General features: G+C 37.7%; 1 long non-coding RNA gene across 1 annotated transcript in view; it reads left to right on the top strand.

Moving 5' to 3' along the window:
* LOC110743552 overlaps positions 1 to 20023 on the top strand; it is a 37570-nt gene extending 17547 nt beyond the window's left edge. The window contains exons 3-4 of the long non-coding RNA XR_002522822.2: positions 9041 to 9225; positions 9617 to 20023. This is a non-coding gene — a long non-coding RNA (uncharacterized LOC110743552). The remainder of the gene's footprint in view (positions 1 to 9040; positions 9226 to 9616) is intronic.
* Positions 20024 to 24907: the final 4884 nt, after the last annotated feature.

Raw genomic sequence — 24907 nt, 5'->3', positions numbered from 1 at the left:
TTGCCAAATATCTGTATTTTTATTTACTATTTTGAACATATTAACCATAGTTCCTTTAAAGTTTCTGTCTGATACCTTTACTACCTAATCATCTGTGGATCTGTTTCTACTAATCCTTTTCTCTTGATTTTGAGTCATTTGGTCCTATTTCTAATTTCTTTTAATTTTAAAATATTTAATTGTCAAATAAAGATTTATTCCTTTTAAAATCATCCCTGTTAATTTTTTTTTTCCCCACAATGGATAAAAGTTGTAGAAGTTCTAGATAAAGTTATCTTTCTCCAAAGAGTCTGAATTTCTCCTAGCAAGCACATAGAGTATGGGTGAATCATCTTGATCTTGTCATAGTCTTTCCTATGATTGACCTGTTTGAGTTGCCCTTACTCTTAGAGAGTGGTTGTTATTATTCCCTAACAGCCCTTAAGGTACCTCAGGATTTTTTACAAAGACCTGTCCATCTTGATGGGGCTTGAACTCCAATCTTCATCTTTTCAGTACCATATGATGGCTGAAATATTTGCTCATAGTTTTTGGCTTCCAGTTGATTTGATTTCTTTTTTCTACTGCTTGTCTTGAAGTCCCAATCGCATAATACAGTTTACGATGTGATCCATAATTTAAGAGGAATATGGTCCCAGTGCCCAGACTCTATTGTCTCTGGGATTTCACCCTCAGATCCCAGCTGCTTTGTCAGTCCTGAGTTCTGGCTTTTACCTATTCAGCCCAGTAAGTTTGCCATTTTCTTCTCAGGCTCTATTCACCTGCACTATAAACTGGAAAATACTGTCAGGGAAAAAAGCCAAGATGAATAGCCCCTGCTATGGTTTGAATGTGTCCCCTCCAAAATTCATGTCGAAACAGTCCCCATTGTGGTGGTATTAAGAGTTGAGGCCTGAAGGAGGTGATTGGGCCATGAGGACTCTGCCCTGATAAATAGATTACTGCTGTATAAAAGGGCTGGAGGGAACGAATTTAGGCCTTTTCACTCTTCTGCTCTTCTGCCATGTGAGGACAGTGTTTGTCTCCTTTGTGCCCTCTGCTCCCTGTGAGGACACAGCATTCCTCTGCTTTGGAGGATGCAGCGACAAGACACCATCTTGAAAGCAGACAGCAAGACTGGGCGTGGTGGTTCACGCCTGTAATCCCAGCATTTTGGGAGACCGAGGTGGGTGGATCACTTGAGGTCAGGAGCTCAAGACCAGCCTGACCAACATGGTGAAAGCTCATCTCTACTAAAAATACAAAAATGAGCTGGGTGCGGTGGCTCACACCTGTAATCCCAGCACTTTGGGAGACCGAGGTGGGCGGATCACTTGAGGTTGGGAGCTCGAGACCAGCCTGGCTAACATGGGGAAACTCTGTCTCTACTAAAAATACAAAAATTAACTGGATGTGGTGGCTCACACCTATAATTCCAGCTACTTAAGAGGCTGAGGCAGGAGAATTGCTTGAACCCAGGAGGCGGAGGTTGCAGTGAGCTGAGATTGGGCCACTGGACTCCAGCCTGGGGGTTGGAGTAAGACTCTGTCTCAAAACAAAACAAAACAAAACAAAGCAAGGCAGACAGCAGCCCTCATCAGACATCAGTCCCATTGGTTCCTTGATCTCAGATTTCTCAGCCTCCAGAATCATGGGAAATTAATTTCTATTATTTATAAATTATTCTGTTTGTGGTATTTTTTTATAGCAGCATAGATGGACTAAGATAGCCCCTTTCCAGAATCTCTCCAGAATCACAGCTTTTCATATTTTGCCTGCATTGATTGCTATACATTGGGTTCTAACAGTTTTTACAGATTTTGTGCAGCTTTTATAGTTGTAGTTAGCAGGAGGGTTAGTCCTGTTGACACTTCTTTATCAGAGCAGGGCTTGGAAGTTTTATATCAATTTTAAGTGAAGAAATTAAAGTTCAGAGAAGTTATGTAAATCGCCCAGGGTCAAATAGCTTGTAAATGGCAGAGCTAGGATTTAAACCTAGGTCTCTGTGACTCCCAAGCCTATGTTCTTATCCACTATAATTACTATATTCTTTTCATAATAGTTACTATGTATTAAGGGCCTATTAGGTGCTAGGAAGTGTTCACTGCTTTCTGAATTATATCTTTCTTTATAAAAACCCTATTAAAGACGCTATCCCTACTTTACAGATGTGGAAACTGACCTCAGAGTTCAAGTCTCTTTTTCTAGGGTATTCCATATATGGATTTGAATCCAATCTCTTTAGACTCCAAATGTCCACCATCTACCACCGTTACATTAGAAATTGATTATTATGCACGTGAATGTGGCCAACTACTTCTCTGAATCTTGGCATTCTAGTTTGTAAAATGTGAATACCAAATATTCTTTGAACTCTCTAATAAAGCTTTGCATTGCAAAGGGTATCATGGATGAGAAGACAATGTAAAGACACATGGTATTTCACAGAGGCAAGTGTTAACTGATGGATGTTTTTTCAACTCATGCTACGATGTTACTAATTCAAAGGTAAATTTATCTTTTCCTCTGCACACTGTAATTTTTCTAATTTTTACTTTATTTGACTTGATTTTAATAAATATTTATTCAACAGCTATTATTTGCCTAGCACCCCAGGAGAAACAAATATTGGCGGTTCAGCCTATGTCTTCTACAAGTCTAATAATCTCACCAGAGAAACAAAGATCACAGGCCTGGGACCATTATAGTGTAACAGTAATAGAAATAAATAGACCAAGTGCTATGTTAAACACAAACAAGCACTAAAATATGTGGCAGAGACACTTTTGTTGGTGTTCAGGAATGGCAGGAAGATCTTAACACTCAGAAGTCAGATTCTATAGTTGGCCTGCCTGAATTAGAATCCAAACTCTATTGCTTCTTAACTATATGAACTTCAGCAAGTTTCTTTCTTTCTTTTTTTCTTCTTTCTTTCTTTCTCTCTTTCTTTCTCCTTCCTTCCTTCCTCTTTCTTTCTTTCTTTCTTTCTTTCTTTCTTTCTTTCTTTCTTTCTTTCTTTCTTTCTTTCTTTCTTTCTTTCTTTTCTTTCTTTTTTTCTTTCTTTCTTTCTTTTTTCTTTCTTTCTTTCCTCTCTTTCTTTCTTTTTCTTTCTTTCTCTTTCTCTCCTTCCTTCCTTCTTTTTCTTTCCTTCCTTCCTTCCTTCCTTCCTTCTTTCTCTTTCTTTCTTTCTTTCTTTCTTTTCTTTTCTTTCTTTCTTTCTTTCTTTCTTTCTTTCTTTCTTTCTTTCTTTCTTTCTTTCTTCTTTCTTCCTTCTTTCTTTCTTTCTTTCTTTCTTTCTTTCTTTCTTTCTTTCTTTCTTTCTTTCTTTCTTTCTTTCTTTCTTTTTTCTCTTTTTTCTTTTTGACAGAGTCTTGCTCTGTCACCCAGGCTGGAGTACAATGGCGTGATCTCGGCTCACTGCAACCACGGCCTCCCAGGTTCAAGCAATTCTTGCGCTTTGGCCTCCTGAGTAGCTGGGATTATAGGCACATGCCACCGTGTCTGGCTACTTTTTGTATTTTTAGTAGAGATGGGGTTTCACCATGTTGCCCAGGCTGGTCTTGAACTCCTGACCTAAGGTGATCCACCCGCCTCAGCCTCCCAAAGTGCTGAAGTTACTTACTTTTCTAAGCCTTGTTCTTTTAAAAATGGAGAAAATAGTATCAACTATCTAGTAGGGTTATCATGAAGAATTTATGCATGCAAATGTTTAACACAGTGCCTTACTAAATACAGACTTTCTGTAATTCTTATTATCAAATTTAAAATATTTATTAATTATTATTACTGGGTATTTGGAGGATGTTAGAATTTGGTTTGAACAGGTGTAGAAAAGAATTATTTAGGAGGTAGAATTGTCTGTAGAAAGACGAGCCCATTTTCCATAGTGCTAATTAGATATGGGCAGGAGGAGGAACTGCTAGACACATTTATGACCATTTAGAAAAAAGACTATTTAGAAAATGGTCTTTGGCCCCTTCATTGCATTTGGCACTAGTGTCGCTAATCTCTTTGCTAAATCAGTGCTATCACTTGTGGATATGAGAGTTGGCAAGGAAGAAGCAGGGAAAGTAGGCAATGATATTTTCCCCTAAGGTTCTCACTATGCCTTCTCTGTTTCTAATGGGGTCTTACCGAAAGCTTTAGAATTCCAAGTTCTTTCCTTGCCTTCTCTCTGGCATTCCCATGGGACTGAGGGTTGCTTGTTCCAGGGAGTTAGGTTCACTTGTCTGCAGGGTAAAGTCTTATATTTTTTAATATATATATTTATAATGAGTAGAAAGATGAGTATTCAGCTTTCTAAATCTACAGCTCATAGAATAGCCATATAAAAAATGCCCACCCTTATATTCTCATAATGTTTAAAACTCACTGAAAGACAAAGTGGCTCACTGGATTTCAGCTTCTGCAAATGTTAATGCTCTGCTCTTTCCCCCACTCCATTACTTTAAGGCTAGCAGTATGGCTACCACATCTGCACTGGCTCCGATCTCTAGTACAAGTGTCCTGAGGAGAAAGAGGCAACAACAGAAGCCCTTTGCTTATGAGAAACTGAAAAAAATCAGCGAGAACTCACTATTAGGATAGTTGCTTACCTACCTCCTCCTCCTCTAATCATAGCACTGGTGAATTATAATGTAAGAAATGTTCCCACATAAAACTGTTATTCCCTGGGGATTAGAAGTTAAAGCTTAAACATAAAGAGTTGTTTTGTGGAGTAAGGAGGATTGACAGTGGTGTTCTGGTTGCCAAGGTCTTTGCACCTCCCCGCTTTCTCCCTTCTCTGAGCTTCTTTGGGCTGACACAGATAGGGGTTTGGGTTTTTCCTGTGTTTGAAGCCTGGCAAAGTAGCTGGTCATCCCAGGGGTCAGGCCAACGTAACAGTATGTTTGAGAGCATGAGTATTTCAAAAGAAAAACAACATCGAATTTTTATCATAAGCAGAAATATTAGGGAAAATATTAGTGAAATATTGGGGAAAAAACACCTCCAACCCAGATAACCAAGAATGCCACATTAACCTAAAAATAGATTGGGGAAGATATTAAAATTATGAAACAAGAACAAGCAATCACAAAAATCACCAAGCAGAAATGTAAACTGTTTCCACTGGGGGAACTGAGCAAAGTATATAGGGATCTTGCTATATTATTCTGTACAGCTATGTGACTCTACAGTAATCGCCCTAAACATTTCAATTCAAAAAGGTGAAAGCTCATTTCATATTGAAAGGGTTCACGAAATGCCAAAGAAGAAAGAAGAAAAGCCCCACACCTAGGAATATTATAGTGATGTTTAAGAATATCAAAAACAGAAAAATTACAAAAGTTTCCAGAGAAGAAATCACATACAAGACAATAAACATAAGACAGATTTTTCAACAGAGCCCCAAATGCAAGAAGACAATCAAGTATTTAAAAATACTGTTTAAAAGCAAGAAATAATGACAGAATAAGAATGCATCTTAGTAGCTTAAAGCATATGTAAAACAAATATGATAGGTGTGTGGAGACAAGATCAAATGTTGTTAGAATATGCTAAATTTCTTATTATATATTATATGTTATAATTGGAAATAAGAAATTATAATTGGTAATAAGATAGAATTAACACAAAATATATAAAAATATATAAATATATAAAAAGAGGAGTAAAAAATCACAAATAATGTAAACGGTCTAAGCTTCCGGCTTAAAGATAAAGATAGACAAACTAGTTTTAAAAAGTCCAGTTACATGCGGTTCACAAGAACCACACCTAAAGCATAATATCACACACAAATTGAAAATAAAATAATACATTTTAAAAAAAACATATCAAACAAAGACTAATGAAAGAATGCTGGAATAGTCATATTCACATCAGATTATAAATAATAATAGACTTTATTATGTAATAACATTGTATTATAAATAATGTAAAAATACAGAATAAAAACAGAAAGATTTATCAGGGATGGAGAAGATCACTACATAATGATAAAAGAATCAATTCGCCGAAAGATTCAACAATTTAAATATAACACAACTGTTTAAAAGAATTCGATGCAAAAATTGGTCAAACTTCAAGGAGAAATTGATAAATACACCATTATCATGGGAGCTTTTAATCTTCGTCTGTCTTAATTATTGTTAAGAAGACAAAAATATCCACAAGGGGGTAGAAGATCTGAACTATCCAATTAATAAGCTCAATACGATGGACATATACAGTAGATCAAACAAATGCATCATAGTGACATAAACAATGTAGATGGACTTTACAATACAACATGAAGTGAAAAAATGTTCTAAATAGTCACATACAGCATGCTACTCTCTATGGTGTTGAAAACCAGGAAAATAAAAATAAATAATTTTTAGAAGTGTATACAGATGCGATAAAGCAAAGGGAAGCAAAGGAAGGATGAGCGTGAAATTCAGGACAATGATTACATTGGGTGGGTGGAGAGGAAGGAGATGAAGTCCATGTCTTTAGATATAGAGTTTTGTCAAAATCCCAGAGTTTATTGAGGGCTGGCGGTTTATGTGTGCCACTAACATGGTTAAGATGAGTTAATTAAAGAATTAGCCACATAAATAAAAGCTGCCCATCCATTTAAAATATACTTTATTTAAATTATTTTGAGGAAAATGGTGCTGTGAGGACAAAGATAAGCAGCAATGCGCTGCCTAAGAAAGTCAAAGAAGAGTTGGAAAAGGTGCTTCTATTTGAGCGGCTACTTCAAGACTCAGCAGAAATTGATCATGCATAAAAAGGAGGAAGGTCATTCCATGGAAATGAAGTAGCATAATGGAAGCATTAGAACAGAGAGAATTTGGTGTCTGTTGATGGATTTCCAATAGGCCATGCAGTAGTTAATGAGAACCTGCCAGAATGGGGAACGTGAGAATGGAAAACATGAAATGAATCTAAGGAATCATTGGACATAGAATCGTTTTGATGACAAATCAAGGAGAATAACAACCAGCACTCTGTCTACCACACAATAGGCACACAGTGAAGGGAACTGGTTGTTTCTACTGCTGATCATTGAGGGTGATGTCTGAGTTTCTAACTTGGTAACAAAGTAGATGTTAATAGCATTTTCTGAGATGACATGGGAAAAAGAAGAGGTTCTGGGATAATTGCAAATCAAGGTTGTTTCAGGTGTGCTAAGTTTCAGGTACAGTCAGTTCTGTTAGAATGTGACATATGTGTTCCTAAAAATCATCGTGCCACATAAAATTGTACAATAAAAACCACAGAGTTTAAGGGGAGAATGAGGTTCAGAGTACAACACTTGAAAATTAATCAGTGATACATTAAAAAAGAAAATAGTAACCTTGCAAAAATGATAGCATAGTTTTACACATGTTGGATGGCTAAAAAATTCTTAAAATCTGCAGTAAATATAACATTTTACCTTGCAACAGACCTAAAGTTTTGCTTATGAAAGTGAGCAACAGAAAGATTGCAGCTTGTGAATTACTGTGAAGTGGAGGGAGGGCTATCTGAAACTAGAGAAAGTTATGACACCAGATGTGCTTACATGTGGCTCACAATGTACATGGTCAACTGAGGTAGGTGGTAGATGTTTGGGGTAAATTCATGTGTGCATTTTGTGTATTCTTACATGCCTCCATTGAGTAGGATGCAGTTTTCTGAGTTCACCTAGTGTTTCTTGCAGAGGACATTATTTCATAAAAGCAAATGTGAAATTTGTGATATGTTGGAATTGCTCCCTAACAAATCAATCATATTGCAACGCACTTTCAAAACAAGCATTATAAAAGAACTGACTCTACCGATACTGAGAGGCAATTAGGAGAGAGATAAGGTATGCCAAAAGTCTTTAAAAAAGGTACGTCTCTTAATCCAGCAATGTCACCATTAGGAATTTATCCTAAGGAAATATTCAGAGATGTTGCCCATGAACAAATAAGAAGTATTTTAGAATAGTGAAAAACTGAAAGAAGGTTAAGGTCAACAATATAGGTTGAGTTAAATAAATGATGGTTATCCATTACTGGAATATTATGTTGTCATTAACAATCAATTTGGAGAAGGACATATTTGGGAAGTGTCATGTTCCACAAGCCTTTTTAAAAATGGAATATTAGTTTTGTGAAACCTATAAATATACACACATATAGAACAAATATTGAAAAAAAAATATTTTAACTTTTTCTTTGGATGGTGAAGTTTTGGATGTTTTATCTTTGTGTCTTCCTGTTTTTCTAATATTTCAGCAATGAAATATTGAATTTTTCTAATTTCTGTTTTTCTAATATTTCAGCAGTGATTTAAACTAGAAAGTACAGCTTAGCTTGATTCAGGACACTTTTGCTATCTCTAGGATTCATCTTTCAGCTCAACTTCACCATAGTGCCTTTGTGGCCAGGCTGTCCCTCTCCACCCTTATAGGAGCTGGGAGAAGGCTGCTGGCTCATGTCTAGCAGAAAAGAGACTGTGTATGTTTGTATTATTATGAGAAAATCCACTCAATGTTTAAAAAGCATGAGGAAGGGCATTATTGATGGGCAAGGTCACTGAAGTCAAAGATAGAAGTGTGTCCAGGAGCTGGGCATGGTGGCTTATGCCTGTAACCCCAGCACTTTGGGAGGCTAAGGTGGTAGGATCACTTGAGCCCAGGAGTTCAAGACCAGCTTGGGCAACATAGTGAGACCTTACCTATATTAAAAAAGGTACATATATATATGTGTGTGTATAAATAATACATGTAAATTTCATATAAAGAATATGTATATAAATTACAAACATACACACATACACATGAATATATGAAGTATGTCCAGTGCACCTGGGGAGAGAAACTAGCCTGGGATAGCGAGACACACATACACATTTTTTTTTCTGCAGCAAGAGGGCTGTGTGTGGATGTGGAAAGATTGCTCCATTTCCTCCCAGCTCTAATACTCTCTGATCCTCTAGAGATGGACTATGCCTCCACACCCCATGCTAACCTAATTAGCATTCTAAACAGGGATGTGTTTGGTACATTTAATTTACATCACTCATTCCGGAAAATGTAATACTTTTTTTGTTGTTCCACCTTTAGGGAAATCAACTGGACATTATCCTTCAGCCTCCAGAGTGTCATTATCATTAAATCTATCCTTGGCCTTCTCCAGCAGAGTGGTCTGTCTCTTTTGTACATTACCCGCAGAGTTGCTATGATGATCTGCAACGGGGAATGAACTATGCCCAGACCGCAAGGAAGGGAGGAGGCATGCCATGTGTGAGGTGAGGAGTGTCTGAGCCTGAAGTTCTCTGTCAAATATGGTGCATTACGTCGTGTTGAATATCCATCAATACAATCCTTTGTTTACTATGCTCTTTCCATGTGCTGGTGGATTTAAGGGAGGAAGACAGTCCAGTTGGAAACATGACTGGACCAATGAGGTTTGGTTAAGAGCTTGTTTATAAGAGTTGGTCAGAGAGCAAGATGCCTATAGTCAAGTCTTTGCAGTGACTCTTAAGTGTTTTGTAGACCAACTGATGTTCTTCAGGCTCATTAGGGATATTAGGATAAAGATTCTTAGACTCCAAAACCTACTGAGTCAGAATCTTGAGGGAGTAGCTCAGCATTTTAAATATGTTTTCTCCTCTTCCCTCCCCTTTATGTCCATTGAAGCAGGAGAATTGTTGGTTTCCAGAGGAGGCTTCATGGAAGAAGAAGGATCTGAGCCAGGTATAGAGAGGAGCAGGAAGGACTTTCCAGGTACAGGAGAGCTGGCACAAAGCCAGAGAGTTGTGGAGCAAGAGTTGTGCAGGCAGTGTGCAATTCGGATGGAGCAAATGGTAGTACCTGTTTGTTAATATGCACAGTAAGCCTAAAAAAGTGATTGAGACATGATAGTGGAAAATCAATCAACAGTTCTCTATCACTTTGTTTGATGAAATACATAGGACTTTTTGTATTTATCAGCACAACACATTGTACTAAGCATGTGAAGACTTTGATACCACCTCTTAACTCATCTTCTACCTGGCAAAACTCACGTTTTCAGGAAATTAAAGCAATCAGTGCCATAATCTTTTTTGTTGTGGTATTCACAAAAAAACTTAACAAGCATGCATACGAGCAAATGAACTACTTAAAGTATTAAAACATTGACATATATGAGGAAAACAAAGTAAAAATAAGTTTTTCACAATTAAATTTTATCTTTGACAATGAGTTTTAGGTTTTTCTGTTAGGTGTCTATTCTACTTCTACAAAAGCAAGAATATTCTCTGAAAGAACATGCATAAATAAGTCCTGTTATATTATATTGTTAAATAATAAAAGAAGTGACCAGTTCTGACATCTCATTAATATGTGCATGTCACTGCATCATTGCTTTGCATTTGCTGTAATCACAGATTTGTTGGTGCCATGAATGTTTCTCATATATTCTTATTCATGTAAAATGAATAATGTAAAATGTAAAGTGATGTAAAATTTCCATGTAAAATGATGGAAATAAACTGCTCACTCTTCTTTTATTTATCTCTGATGTTTTCCTAATTAAAAATTAGCTGACCTCCTCAGTGTGTTCAGGAAATCTGTTAGCCATTGAAAAATCTGTGGAGCCTGTGTTGAGCCTGCTATGTAGAGTTGCCAACTGGAGAAGCAGCTCAATCATGTCTTCACCTGCATTATGATCTGTGACTTTTGCTTTGAGTCTCATGTTCAAAGCTATAGTACATTTTCTCAATCACAGGCAGCTTCATGTGGGTGACGTGGCCTCTTCATCATTCAGTGAACCTGCTATTGGCAAATTAACTTTCATCTGAATTGACTTGGATTCCTATCTTTACCTATACTTACTATTTCAAATGTGCTATTTAAATTAGGTGAAAGTTCTTCAGCTGTTATTACAAGATGAGGTAACAAACAGAAACTTAATGTATTATGATTCAACCATATACTATGTGAGTAAAACTAAAAAAAGTGACTTTACTATGTGAGTAAAATTGTAAAAAATGAAAGTCACTGAAAATCAAATTTATAACATTTTAGTAATTCATAATTGTTGCAAAATGAAGAGTACAGGTAGGAGGCCATGAGTCATATCAAATTCCCACTTTGCTGGCTAAAATAACTCACCCATTTTTCTCTTAACTTGGGAACGTCTACGATGAGTCAATGAAAGTGACTTTATTATAAAGTGTACCTTTTAATTTGGTTTAATATGGAAAATTAATATATTGTTTGCAATCTTCATTAGTGTAAATGTTTTTAATGTGATGATGTGCCAGCCCTGAAAGCTGATGGACACTACCCACAGAACCGTGGAGGCTGGCAGTGGAGGAGTCCCTTACAAGGTTGTGACATGATAAAACTGACATATAAACTGTAGGCTATGCACGATGAGATGAGGGTTGTGGGGACTGGAGCAGGGAGAACAATGAGAAGATTATTTCAATAACTCCAGGACAAATGATGTGAGCCTTACTGGCTGTTGGCAGTGAGATTTGGAAGAGAAGACAGCTGGGAGAGAGAAAGTGGCAAGAAGTCTTTGGAGGAGGCCAATGGGAAGACACATATGGCCTCTATAAGACAGGAATATTTTCCTGTGGTGTTCTGTCTCCTGAGGAATGTAAAAAGAACAAATTGGTACAGTAATATGCTCTGTGTGGCAGCAAATATTCAGGTCTCTGGGGAGAGACATGAAAAACCTCTGTTTGCAAGGACTACAAGTCATTTCCATCTCCCTGGGCTGAGTGAAAGCCCCAGCTGTGTGATTTCTTAGCCAATTATGGGAACTTGTACAGCAATTGCCATGCACTTAATGCAAGGCCACAAATCTGGGGCAACTTTCAGCTTTGAAGGTGTTCTTATTTCATCTGCAATTTCCTTTATACGATTCTCACTTACAGGGACATAACAGTGTTGTCAAGGCAGACTATAAGGCATCTTCTCTCATACTTCTACTCCTAACCTGCTTCCTGAGAGGTAAATGCTGTGCAGCTTCCTGTGTTCCCATCAGGGTGCTACAGTCAGGGGCTTGAGCTGGGGCTGGGTAAGGAAGGTAGCTGCCCCAGAAAGGCCCCCTTAGTTGGCAACGTGTTCCACCAGGGAAGGATCCTGGCCTGAGATTTGGAGTCCCTTTATGTAAAGAGAAGTTGACTGTGCAGAACTGAGCACACCATACAAAGCCACTGAAATTTGCTAAAAGTAGGCTCCTAATGCCTTTACCATATTTCTGTTTTGATTTTGCCTGATGCCTTCTTGAATCTCTTACCTTGAACTGTGAAAACAGTGGTTCATAGTTCTCCTGCCATGCTATGTTCACAAACTTTGTTTTAACTATAATTTACCCAGCCTGTCTGACCTCCTGACTTTCTATGGGCCTGATTTCTAATGACCCAGCCCAGTCAGCATGAAATAGTTTATCCCTGTATGAACAGGTGGAAGGAGACTCTTCTTCATTCTCTTTTCTTATTCTTCCTTTTCAAAATAATAACAGTGGTAAAAAGCATAGAAATAACTTTCTCAAATTATATTCAAGGGGAATAATTAGAAAGGAAGGATCTGTTTCATATCTAGGTAACAGTGGAGACAAGGGTGTTTGCAGGGGTCTGTCCACAGCCCCTGACCCAATGATGGATGAATAACGTACACTGATACAGGTATTATGCTTGTCAGTCCAGCTGAGGGCCTGGGCCACTTACAGACTCCAAGGAGAGTGCTGTGAAGAGTTGCAGCCATGGCCCTGACTCACTGGCCCTGCTGGCTTTTATTCAGCACACATTAAATGACAAAGGCTTTGATTCAGCATAGAGGGTAACCAACCAGGTCGCCTTCCCCCGAGGGAGCCATGCTGCCCGCGAATGATCAAAGGTTAGTTTTAGGACCACATGAGTAAACAAGTTATTTAGATAAACTTCCCTACATTCCTATGTGTCTCCTCTAAGTTATTTACTCAAGGTAAGGATTAGGCTGCTTTCAGCCATAACCCTATCCTGAGACTTTTGCAAAAACCTTCCAGCCTTCCAAGAAGATTTGTGTCAATATCCTATAACTTCATCTTAAAACTTTTCCCACCAGCCTGACTGAACTCCCACAGGTGTTACTGTCCAGAACAGCTGTCCTGGGTGAGTATCTCTGAAGGAAACTGTGTTAGGCTGCAAAATGGCCTCCCAAAGATATGTCTACATTTAATTCCTGGAACTAGTAAATTTACCTTACTTGAAGGAAAAAAAATCTTTGTAGATGTGATTAAGTTAAGGATCTTGAGGTGAGATCATTCTGAGATTTTTGGGTGGCCCTAAATCCAATCATAAGTGTCCTTATAAGACAGAGGCAGAGGGAGATTCCAACACACAGAAGACAAGGAGGCAGTGTGGCCACAGAGGCAGAGTGAGGAGTGATGCAATCACAAGCCAAGAAATGGTGGCAATCGCCAGAAGCTGGAAGACACCAGGAACAGACACTGCCCTAGAGCCTCCAGAGTAGTGTGCTCTTGCCAACATGGATTACAGCTCAGTAAAACTGACTTTGAACTTCTGGCCTCTAGAGCTGTGAGAGAATACATTTTTTAAGCTACCAATTCTGGTAATTTTTATAGCAGCCACAGAAAACTAATGCAGTAATGAGCTGCTGTATCTGCACTTGGCTTTAGTTCAGAGTCCTACTCTCTAACTATAGGAAGTGGCATATATACAATTTGGGGAAGGAAGAAGTTACAGAAAGCATCCTCCTCATCCCCTGGTCTTCATAGAATCTGAAAGTTAGACATGGAAACAACAACTTTAAATCATCCAGTGTCTACCACACTTTTTTTATCCTTCCCTCCAGTGACCGACTACCTACTCTGAATCAAGAGCTCTGACAGGCATTGACATGTGGATTTTCCCTATTCCAAAATGTCTTCTTCCAGTTAAGTCCAACCTTTCCCACCTGATCATTACCTTGAATTTATACCATGTGCATGAGCCTCTTTGATAAGAAAATGTGAAAAAAAAAAGGCTGATAAGGATAGCTGAGTTGGTAAGAAGACTGCTATACCTTTCCTTTATTTTTCCCATCAGCCATAAGTGGCCAACTTTCCATGGCTCTGGAATTGGATCAAATCAATAAAAAAGCATTGACTGAACCAATCAATCAAGCCTTGAACTGGAAATGACATCTTAGCAATGAAAGAGCAGGAAGACACACAACTTTGGGTAATGGGAAAATTCCAGATCAAAGCAGAGTCATTCTGGGGCAATGGCTAGTGCTTGATTTTCTCTGGGTCTCAATTTTTCAGTCTGCACAGTGAAGGATCTGGATTAGAGTATTTTACTTCTACAGCACTAGAGAATTAACAATGTTAGGTCTGAAATGGATGTGCTAGGTCACCTTGTATGTTCCAGCCACTTTACAGATCTTGAGAGTGAGGTCTAGATTGTAGGAACGACTTGTCCGAAGCCACAAAGCAAGGCATTGGTGGAGCTTGATTAGAATCTAAAACCTGGGGCTGCTGATGCAGGCTTTCTTGATTACACTAATGGGTTTTTAATGGAAGAGACTGATTCACGGATGGATGTCAATATTTCTGTAAACTCCCTGAATTTGTATACCAACATGTTTTGAATGTCTATACATTTTTATAAGCAAAAGAACATCTTTATCATGATCTCCAAAAATGGCTGAGAACTTTTCAAAAAGCTATCCATTAATTAATCCAACAAAGATTTATTGTGCCTTGGCTGCCTGTTAGCAAACATTTTGGATGGAGCAGTGGACAGAGTGGGCAGAGAGGTGTCTGCTCTAAAGGAACTTATATTTTGCAGGAGGGAGTGATGGACAATTAACGAGGGTAAAACTTATTGTATGTCAAGTGGTGATGGGGTATGGAGAAAAATAATGCAGGGACAGGGACAGGAAGGGCAGGGGGTCACTTCTGCTTTACTTAAATTGAAATTCAATTTTCTTGAAAGTGCCAATATTTCTTGTCCTATTGTTCAGGAGCATATCACAGTGAAGGAATACAGCAGATTGTGCTATGGCCATTTTATAAAGGGCAGCTAGAGGCAGAGGCAAGGTCCCTGGATAGCCCCTGACCCTGCCCGCTTTGTCATTTCAGGAGTGTCTGTGACAGGAAAGTGAGTAACTTGTTTTCCTGAGCCACCTGAACCTGAATGCTGGGCCACCATCACTCATAGAGTGCCACATGCTGTCCACTGCCAGAGATAGTAGTGGTTTCTGTGCCAGTATTATTTATGACTTATTGCATCACTGCATGCCAGGGAGGGGGTGAAGACCAGGCAGGCAGTGAGGCAGCAGCAGCAGTTCACCCAGGTTATGTGTTTGGGGATGAATAAAGGATAACTGTTTGGTGGTTTGTGTTACTGATTTTTCAAAGCCTTTTGAGTTTGATTTGATCTTCACATCGTTAATCCCACTTTAAAGGTTTATCATACAACACACAGAGGGGTCACAAGTTAGAAGTAGGGTGGAAAATTATAATCCAGATGATCTTGCCTCTTTGCAAGGGCCCTTACTGCTACATCCACATCCTTGAGATCATCCCTTCTCTTTTCTTTACCTTCTATTCCACATTCGATTTAGCAGCCAATTCTTCTCCTTGGAAATACATTTAGAATCTGACGTCTTCTCACCATCTCACCGTGACTTCCCTAGACCAGTCCACAAATCTATCTCACATGCACATTGCAATAAACTGCCAACCAACCAGCCTTCCTGCTTTTGCTGTCTCCCCTGTCCCCACTCCCAATCCATTCAGCAGCCCAGCAGCCAAGAGTGATTCTTTTAAATATGAGTCAAGTCAAGTTACCCTCTGCATAAAATCCCTGAATAGCTTTCCATCTCTCAGAATAAAACACCAGAGATTTCCCTGAGGTCCACAGGGCCCCACCTTATCTGAACTCTTGCTACCATTTTCACCTAATTTCCCACTCTTAATCCCTTTTGCTTCCTGTGCTTCAGCCACATTGGCCTCTTTGCAGTTTCTTGAATTTGACAAATACATTGCCATTTCTGAGCCTTTGCACTTGCTCTTCCCTCTGCCTGGAAGTTCTTCCCCCAGATATTTCTGTGACAGTCTCCTGTACTTCATTTGAATCTCTGCTCATGGGTCTCCAGTCATTCAGTATAATGCCTGAATGAATCATTCAGTATAAACTGGCAGCTCTGGTTATACCCTAATCCCTCAGGCTTTTATTTTTCTTCACGGCATTTATCAGTACAGGATGCTATATAGCAGTTGGTTATCTGGTTTTAATCTCTTCTACTAGAATGTAACCTCCATGAGGACAATGACTTTGCCTTATTCATTCTGCAAGCGCTGGTGCCCTGCAGAGTGTCAGGCATATAGTAGGCACACGAATTTGTTGAACAAAATATGCAAGAATGAAAGCATCCCTCTAACTAAAACCACTTATTGAGGATGTTCAATGAAGATGATAATGATAATATCAGAGGCTGTATTGGTCAGCTTGGGCTGCCATAGCAGAATATCATAGACTAGATGGCTTAAACAACAGAAATAAATTTTCTTACAGTTCTTACAGACTGGAAATCCAAGATCCAGGTGCCAGCAAGGTTGGTTTCTAAGTGAGGCCTCTCTCCTTTGCTTGAGCTCAAATGTAGTTCTAAAGCCTGGTCTTTTATCCATTTATATTTTATAGTCTTCCATTTTATTTGAAAGACTTAATGGGAATAGGTTCCTTGATACAATTTTTAAGCTTTTTTATTACATTCTTTCATTTTTTTTCCCCAAGTTGATCATTTTGTGTTCTCCTGAAAAGTAATAGGGATTTGATTGTTTTCATTCACTGTCTATTCATGGAGAAAGTATCGCTTCAGGAAAGTATATGGGATGCTTGTGAGATATAGAGAAAAATCTGTATCCTGACTATGTTAGTCAGGATAGCTAGGCTATGATGAAGTAGCAATAAATAAATACCATTGCTTTAACATATGATTTATCACACATGCTACCTGTTCAGCACAAGTCAGTTGCAAACTCTTCTCCACACAGTTGCTTAGGGCCCCAGACCAGCGGAAACTCTGCCGTTGTGTACTTGTGCCATCTGGAACACATGGTGTCTGTGGCCACTGCAGAAGACCACAGAAGGGAGAGCTCAATTTATTTACCTGCTAAATAAATGTATCTACCATAAAGTTATAAAGCTTTTCTATTGTCTCAGAATGTTCCCTGGTGTGCTCTGTCATTCAATTCCCCCCTCCTGCCCCTTTCTCCCTCCAAAAGAGACAACCACTTTCTAACTTCTATCACCATCTTGGTTTGCCTATTCTAGGATATCCTATGAATGGAACCTCACAGAATACACTCTTGTGACTGGCTTTTGTTTTGCTCACATAATGGTTGTCAGATCCATCCTTGTACGTGTATCAGTAGTTTGTTTCTTTTAATTGCTTACGTACTTATGTGTAGTATTAATTAATCTCAGTCAGATTGACCGTGTACCTATATCTAGAATTGCCTGGAGTGTATTAATACTTGAGCAAAGCTAGAGAATGTAATCATTGGGGTTAAATGATATTTTACTACTATGTGCATGTAAGTGATTTTGGGGCAGGATATATAAGCCTATCAGCCTTGTTTACTAATAACAATTAGATTTGTGGATTCACCTGGTTTGGGTGAAACCAGGGGAATATTGACATTAGAGATTGGAGATGTAGTTGTAATGTGCCTACCTAAGCATCCTACTCGCTGTAAGAGACTCCTGCCTCAAGCGGACCTTTGGCTTCCTGGTTCCAAGGATCTTTGTATGCATACAAGTGGTGGTTTAGAGCTGAGCATAATGCATGTCCAGGGAAACCCAACACCATTTTGGAATAATAAAGAAGTCTTTATTTAGGATCTCCTGTTATTGCTGTATTGTATCCTTTGCCCATATCAAAGTTGTTTCCTGAGTATAAACTGTTTAAGTTTTGTGCATCCTATTAGCAATCAAAACGCTTAAAGTAATTAACATGTTATTAACATAGCTGAGTAGCATTCCATTGCATAAATATGTTATAATTTGTTTATCCATTCACCTTTTGATCAACATTCTAATTTTTGGCTATTACGGATAATAGTGCTATGAAAATCCTTGTACAAATCATTTGAATGGACTTATGTTTTTATTTATCTTTGGAAAATACCTATGAGTTTATATTAGCTATTTATTGTTGCAGAACAAACTACCACAAATGTAGTGGCTTACAACAACACACATTTATTATCACACAGTTTCTGTGGATTAGAAATCTGAGTACCACTTAACTGGATCCTGTGCTTCAGAATCTGTAACAAAGCTGCAATTAAGATGTCACCTGGGCTGGGGTCTCATCTGAAAGATTGATTGGGGAAGGATCTCCTCTAAGCTCACATAGTTGTTGATAGAATTCAGTTCCTTTCAGTCAATTGAACTGAAGGCCTCAGTTCCTGGTTGGCAGTTGGCTGGATGCTATTCTCAGTTTCTTGCTTTGTGGGCCTCTCCAAGATGTCAGCTTGATTTATCAAAGCATTCAAGCTGGGAAGGCAATAGAGGGAGACTGTTAGCAAGATAGAAGTGACCATCTTCTGTAATCTAATTATGGAAGAAATGTCCCCTCAATATTACTGTATTCTATTGTTAGAAGCATGTTACTCAAGGGGAGGGGATTATGCAAGGCTGTGAATAGCAGAAAATCAGAATTATTGAGGGTGATCTTATAAAAACTGCCTATATAGAATTGAATTTCTGGGCCACAGAGTAGCTGTACGGTAGGTGTACTATATACAAAACTTCTAAGCTGTTTTCTAAAATAGTTGTACCATTTAACAGTTCCACCAGCAATATATGAGAGTTCCAGTTGCATCACTCTTTTCAACAGTTGGTATTACCAGAATTTTCTTTTGAGTATATCTAGTAAGTATGACATGGTATCCCATCAGGGGTGTGATTCACGTTTCTCTGATAGCAAATGATGTTGAGCGTCTTTTAATTTTCTTATTGGCTATTTGTGTATCTTCTTTTGTGAAATGTGTTGAAGTTATTTGCTGGTTTTGGAGCTAGCTTTTCCCTGTGCTAGTGATTTTAAAGAGTTCCTTCTAGGGGACTTTTGATTCCAAAATGGCAGTGTAGAAGCAAGCTGGCTGCACTCCCCACTCCCAACTCTACTAGAAAATAATAAAATAAATATACAGTGCTGGGATTATTACCAGCAATATCCTAGGATTTGAATATGTGGATGAGACAGTTTTTAGGGCCATAGAAAAGTGAAAAAAAACTCCAAGCAGATAATAAGAGAATTGGACTCCATATCTACAATGCTCCTCCCCTCAATCTGCTTGGCATCTAGTACCTGAAAAACTTCCCTTTGACTCATAGTTTCTACACTTGAAAAAGTGAGATTGAGATGGATAACCAACTTCCTCACCATCTTGGGTTCCCCTGGCAGGAGACATGTTCCTGTCTTTACCCACAGGGAGCAATGGCAGTACGTGAAGCAAGAAATATCCCTGAAGACAGCCAGAGAAGAAGGGAGGAGGTAGAACTGCCATTCCTAATGCTGGAAACTCTGCTCTGTAACTCAATCAAAACCAAATCAGAGTGGCTGTTCACCAGCACCATGACATAACATGTTCATTCCACAGGTCCCCCAGGCACAAACACCTAGGCTTCCCACACTACAGGGATATCCCCTTTGGGACCTCCCCCATTCTGGATGGGCAGCATTCTGATTGTTCACTAGAACCGAGACAATTCTAGGCTAAAGGCACCATATGGTATGAAAAAGGAGACAGTGACCTTGTGGGGAAAAAAGAAAGACAATAGCTAAATTACAAAGCATCTGTAAGCAAACATATCCAATAAAAAACAAAACAATCCATAAAAAGAAGGCTGGAATAAACAGTTAATCCTTCAAGGCAAAGACATAGACATATGTCTACAAGAAACCAGGGCAAACAGGGAACCATGATCTCCTCAAATGGACAAAACAAGAAACCAATGAGATGGTAATCTTATAATGATATAGTAATATGTGAACTCTTTGATCAATAACTCAAAATAGCAGTTTTAAGGAAACTCAGTGATCTCTAAGATAATACAGAAAGAAATCCAGAAATTCATCAGATAAATTTAATAAAGAGATTGCAATAGTAAAAAAATACCAAACAGAAATCATAGAACTGAGAAATACATTTGTTGAACTAAAATATTTATTAGAGGCTTATAAAATCAAAATAGATCAGAGGAAAGAATCAGCGAGCTCAAAGACAAGCTACTTGAAAATACACAGTAAGAAGAGAACAAAAGAATAAAAGGAATAAAGATTGCCAATAAAATATAGAAATTGCCTCAAAAGATTATGTCTGAGAATTATCGGTGCTCAAGAGGGAGCTAAGCAAGAGCAAGGAGTACAAAACTTAATCAAAGAATTAACAGAAAACGTTCCAAAACTTGAGAAAGAGATAAATATTCAGGTACAGGAAAGTCAGAGAACAGCAAACAGATTTAATCCAAGTACAACTATCCCAGGGCAAATAGTAACCAAATTCTCAAATGTGAAGAACAAAGAGAGGATCTCTAAAAGCAGCAAGAGAAAAGCAAATACACATAAAGGAGTTCCACTTTGAATGACAACAGATTTCTCAGTGGAAACCACACAGGCCAGAAGGGAGTGGGATGACATCTTTAAAGTGCTGAAAGAAAAATACTGACCTCTAAAGATATTGTATCCAGCAAAGCTATCCTTCAAATATAAAGGAGAAATGAAGTTGTTCCTAGACAAACAAAAGATGAAAGAGTTTAAGACCATCAGACCCATTTTACAAGGAATACCAAAGGGGGTTAGTAAATCAGAGAGAAAAAAAAACCACGAACATACAAAAAGAGAACATTTGAAGGGATAAAACCCACTGGTGAAATTAAGTACATGGACAAACCCAGAATACTCTAATACTGTAATTGTAGTGTGCAATGCAATCATAATTCTTGTATGAAACCCAAAAGACAAATTTATCAAAACCAATAGTTGCACTAGCAGCCCAATAAGAGATAGTAATATAAAATGTATAAAATGAGACAAGGTGAAGTCAAAATATAGGAGGGGGGATAGAGTTAAATGTAGAGTTTTAAAAATTTTTCCTTTGTTTCTGTTATTTTCTTCATAATCTAAGTTGTTACTTTAAAAAGTAGCTTGTCATAAGATGTTTTTTGTAAACCTTATGGTAACCACAATGTAAAAATCTGTAACAGATTTACTAAAAATAAAGTGATGAATTAAAACATGCTACCAGAGAAAAATGCTTAACCACAAAGGAAAGAAGGAAAGAAGGACGGAAGGAAGGAAGGAAGGAATGAAGGAAGGAAGAAAGGAAGGAAGGAAGGAACAAAATTACAAAATAACCAGAAAACAAGCAACAAAATGGCAGTAGTAAGTCCTTACTTATGAATAGTGATACTGAACAGAAACAGACTCGAGTCTCCCATTAAAAAGCATAAAGTAGCTGAATGGGAAAGGAAACCATATCCAGCCGTGTACTGCCTACAAAAACCCACTTCACCTATAAAGACATACAAAGACTAAAAGTGAAGGTGTAGAAAAAGATATTTCATGTAAATGGAAACCAAAAAAAATTAGAAGCAGCTATACTTATATCAGATAAAATAGACTACAAATCAAAAACTGTAAAAACAGACAAAAAATATCATTATGTAATGATAAAAGGAATAGCTCAGCAAGAGAATATAACAATTACAAATATCTGTGTACCCAACAATGGAGCTTCCAAGTATATAAACCAAACATTAAAAGATCTAAAGAGAGAGATGGACTGCAATATAATAATAGTTGGAAACCCCAACATACTATTCTCATTAATGGGCAGATCATCAGACAGAAGACAAACAAAGAAATATCAGAGTTAAGCTACACACCAGACCTAATAGGCCTAACATTTACAGAACTTTTCACCCAACTGCTACAGAATACACATTCTTTTTATTAGCACATGGAATATTCTCCAGAATAAACCATATCTTAGGCCACAAAACAAGTCTCAACAAATTAAGAAATGTAGAAATAATATCAAGTAGCTTTCCTGACTATAACGGAATAAAAATAGAAATCAATGAGAAGACAAACCTTGGAAAATACACAAATACATGGAAATTAAATAACATGTTCCTGGATGACCAATGAGTCAATGAAGAAATTAAAAAGGTAATTAAACAATTCATTAAAACAAATGAAAATGAAAATATGACATACTAAAATCTATAAGATATAGCAAAAGCGGTACTAAAAGGGAACTTTATAGCAATAAATTACTATATTAAAAAAATAGTAAAACATTAAATAAACAACCTAATGATTCACCTTGAGGAACTGGAAAGTAATAACAACCCAAATCCAAAATTAGTAAAAGAAAAAAAAATAAAGATCAGAGCAGAAATAAATGAAATTAAGACTTAAAAAAAATGCAAATCAACTAAATGAAAAGTCGGTTTTTTGCAAAGATAAACAAAATCAACAAACCTTTAGCTAGACTAAAAAAGAAAGGAAGAAGACTCAAATAAAATCACAAATGAAAAAGGAGACACAACAACTGACACCACAGAAATACAAAGAATCATTAGATGTTATTGTGAACAGCAATCAGCCCACAAATGGGAAAATGTAGAATAAAATGGATAAATTCCCGGATACATACAATCTACCAAGATTGAACCATGAAAAAATAGAAAGTCTCAACAAACCAAAAATGAGTAATGGGATTGAAGCCATCATAAAAAGTCTTCTAGCAAAGAAAAGCTTGGAACTTGATGTCTTCCTGCTGTATTTTACATTTAAAGAAGAACTAATACCAATCCTACTTAAACTCTGAAAAAAATTGAAGAGGAGGGAATATTTCCAAACTTATTGTATAAAACCAGCATTACTCTGATACCAAAACCATACAAGGATACAACAACAAAAAAGAAAACTACAGGCCATTATCACTGATAAACATAGATGCAAAAATCCTCAACAAAATACTAGCAAACAAAATTCAACAACTCAATAAGAAGTTTATTCATCGTGATCAAATAGGATTCATCCCAGGGATGCAAGGATGGTTCAACATATGCAAACCAAAAAACGTAATACATCACATTCACAGAACCAAGAACAAAAACTATATGATCATTTCAACAGACACCAAAAAGCACTTGATAAAACTCATCATCTTTTTGTGACAAAAATCCTCATCAAACTGGGTATAGAGGAACATACTTCAAAATAATAAAGGCCATATAAGGTTGGGCATGGTGGCTCATGCCTGTAATCCCAGCACTTTGGGAGGCCAAGGTGGGAGGATCACTTGACAAGATCAGGAGTTTGAGACCAGCCTGGCCAACATAATGAAACCCTGTCTCTACTAAAAATACAAAAATTAGCTGGGCATGGTGGCATGTGCCTGTAATCCCAGCTACTGGGTAGGCTGAGGCAACAGAATCACCTGAACCCAGGAGGTGGAGTTTGCAGTGAGCCGAGACTGCACCACTGCACTCCAGACTGGGCAGCAGAGTGAGACTCCATCTCAAAAATAAATAAATAAATAATAAAAAAAGCCATCTATGACAAACCCACAGCTAACTTTATACTAAATGGAGAAAATTAATATAATACTGGAAGTCCTGAGCAGAGCTATTCAGCAAGAGTAAGAAATAAAGAGCATCCAAATTGAAAAGGAAGAAGTCAAATTAGCCTTGTTCACAAACAATATAATCTGTTTTTTTTGGTTGGTTTGTTTTTTGAGACAGACTCTTGCTCTGTTGCACAGGCTGGAGTGCAGTGGCATGATCTCGGCTCACTGCAACCTCTGCTTTCTGGGTTCAAGCGATTCTCCTGCCTCAGCCTCCCGGATAGCGAGGCTGAGGCAAAAGGATAGCGAGCCCAGAAATAAATTCACACATCTATAGCCAACTGAGTTTTGACAAAGGTGTCAAAAACACACATTGTGGGAGTGAGGAGGAGAAAGTCTCTTCAATAAATGCTGAGGGGTAAAAGGAATATCCATATGCAGAAGAATGAGACTAGACCCTTAGCTCTTACCATATACAAAAATCAACTCAAAGTGTATTAAATATTTAAACACAAAACTTGAAATATGAAACTATGAACTATACAACTGCTAGAAAAAAACAGAATAAATGCTTTATAACATAGGTCTGGGCAAGGATTTAAAAAATAATAACTCTGCAGAAAACTGAAGATGAATCTCTTCCTTATACAAAAATTAAGTCAAGAAGGATTAAAGACTTAAATGTAAAACCCAAAACTATAAAAACCCTAGAAGAAAACCTAGGCAATATCACTCAGAACATAAGCAATGACAAATATTTCATGATGAAAATGCTGAAAGCAATGGCAACAAAAGCCAAAATTGACAAATGGGATCTAATTAAGCTAAAGAGCTTCTGCACAGCAAAAGAAACTATCAACAGAGTGAATGGACAACCTTCAGAACGGGGGAAAATTTTGCAATCTATCCATCTGACAAAGGTCTAATATCCAGAGTCTACAATAAACTTAAACAAATTTACAAGGCAAAAACCAAAAAACCTCATTAAAAAGTGGGCAAACATGAACAGACACTGCTCAAAAGAAGACATTCATGCAGCCAACAAACATATGAAAAAAAGCTCAGCATCACCGATCATTAGAGAAATGCAAATCACAACCACAATGAGATACCATCTCATACCAGTCAGAGTGGTGATTATTAAAAAGTCGAGAAACAATGGATGCTAGCAAGGCTGCAGAAAAATAGAAATGCTTTTATACTGTTGATGGGAGTGTAAATTAGTTCAATCATTGTGGAAGACAGGGTGGCGATTCCTCAAAGTACCTCAAAATACCAAAAATGGTATTCCTCTAGAAGCAGAAATAACATTAGACCCAGCATCCCAATACTGGGTCTATACCCAAAGGAATAGAAATCAT

Source organism: Papio anubis, chromosome 5 (assembly GCF_008728515.1).
Source record: "Papio anubis isolate 15944 chromosome 5, Panubis1.0, whole genome shotgun sequence".
NCBI lineage: Eukaryota > Metazoa > Chordata > Mammalia > Primates > Cercopithecidae > Papio > Papio anubis.
Note: the sequence above shows the minus strand (reverse complement) of the source record. Positions and strands in the feature narration are given on the sequence as shown.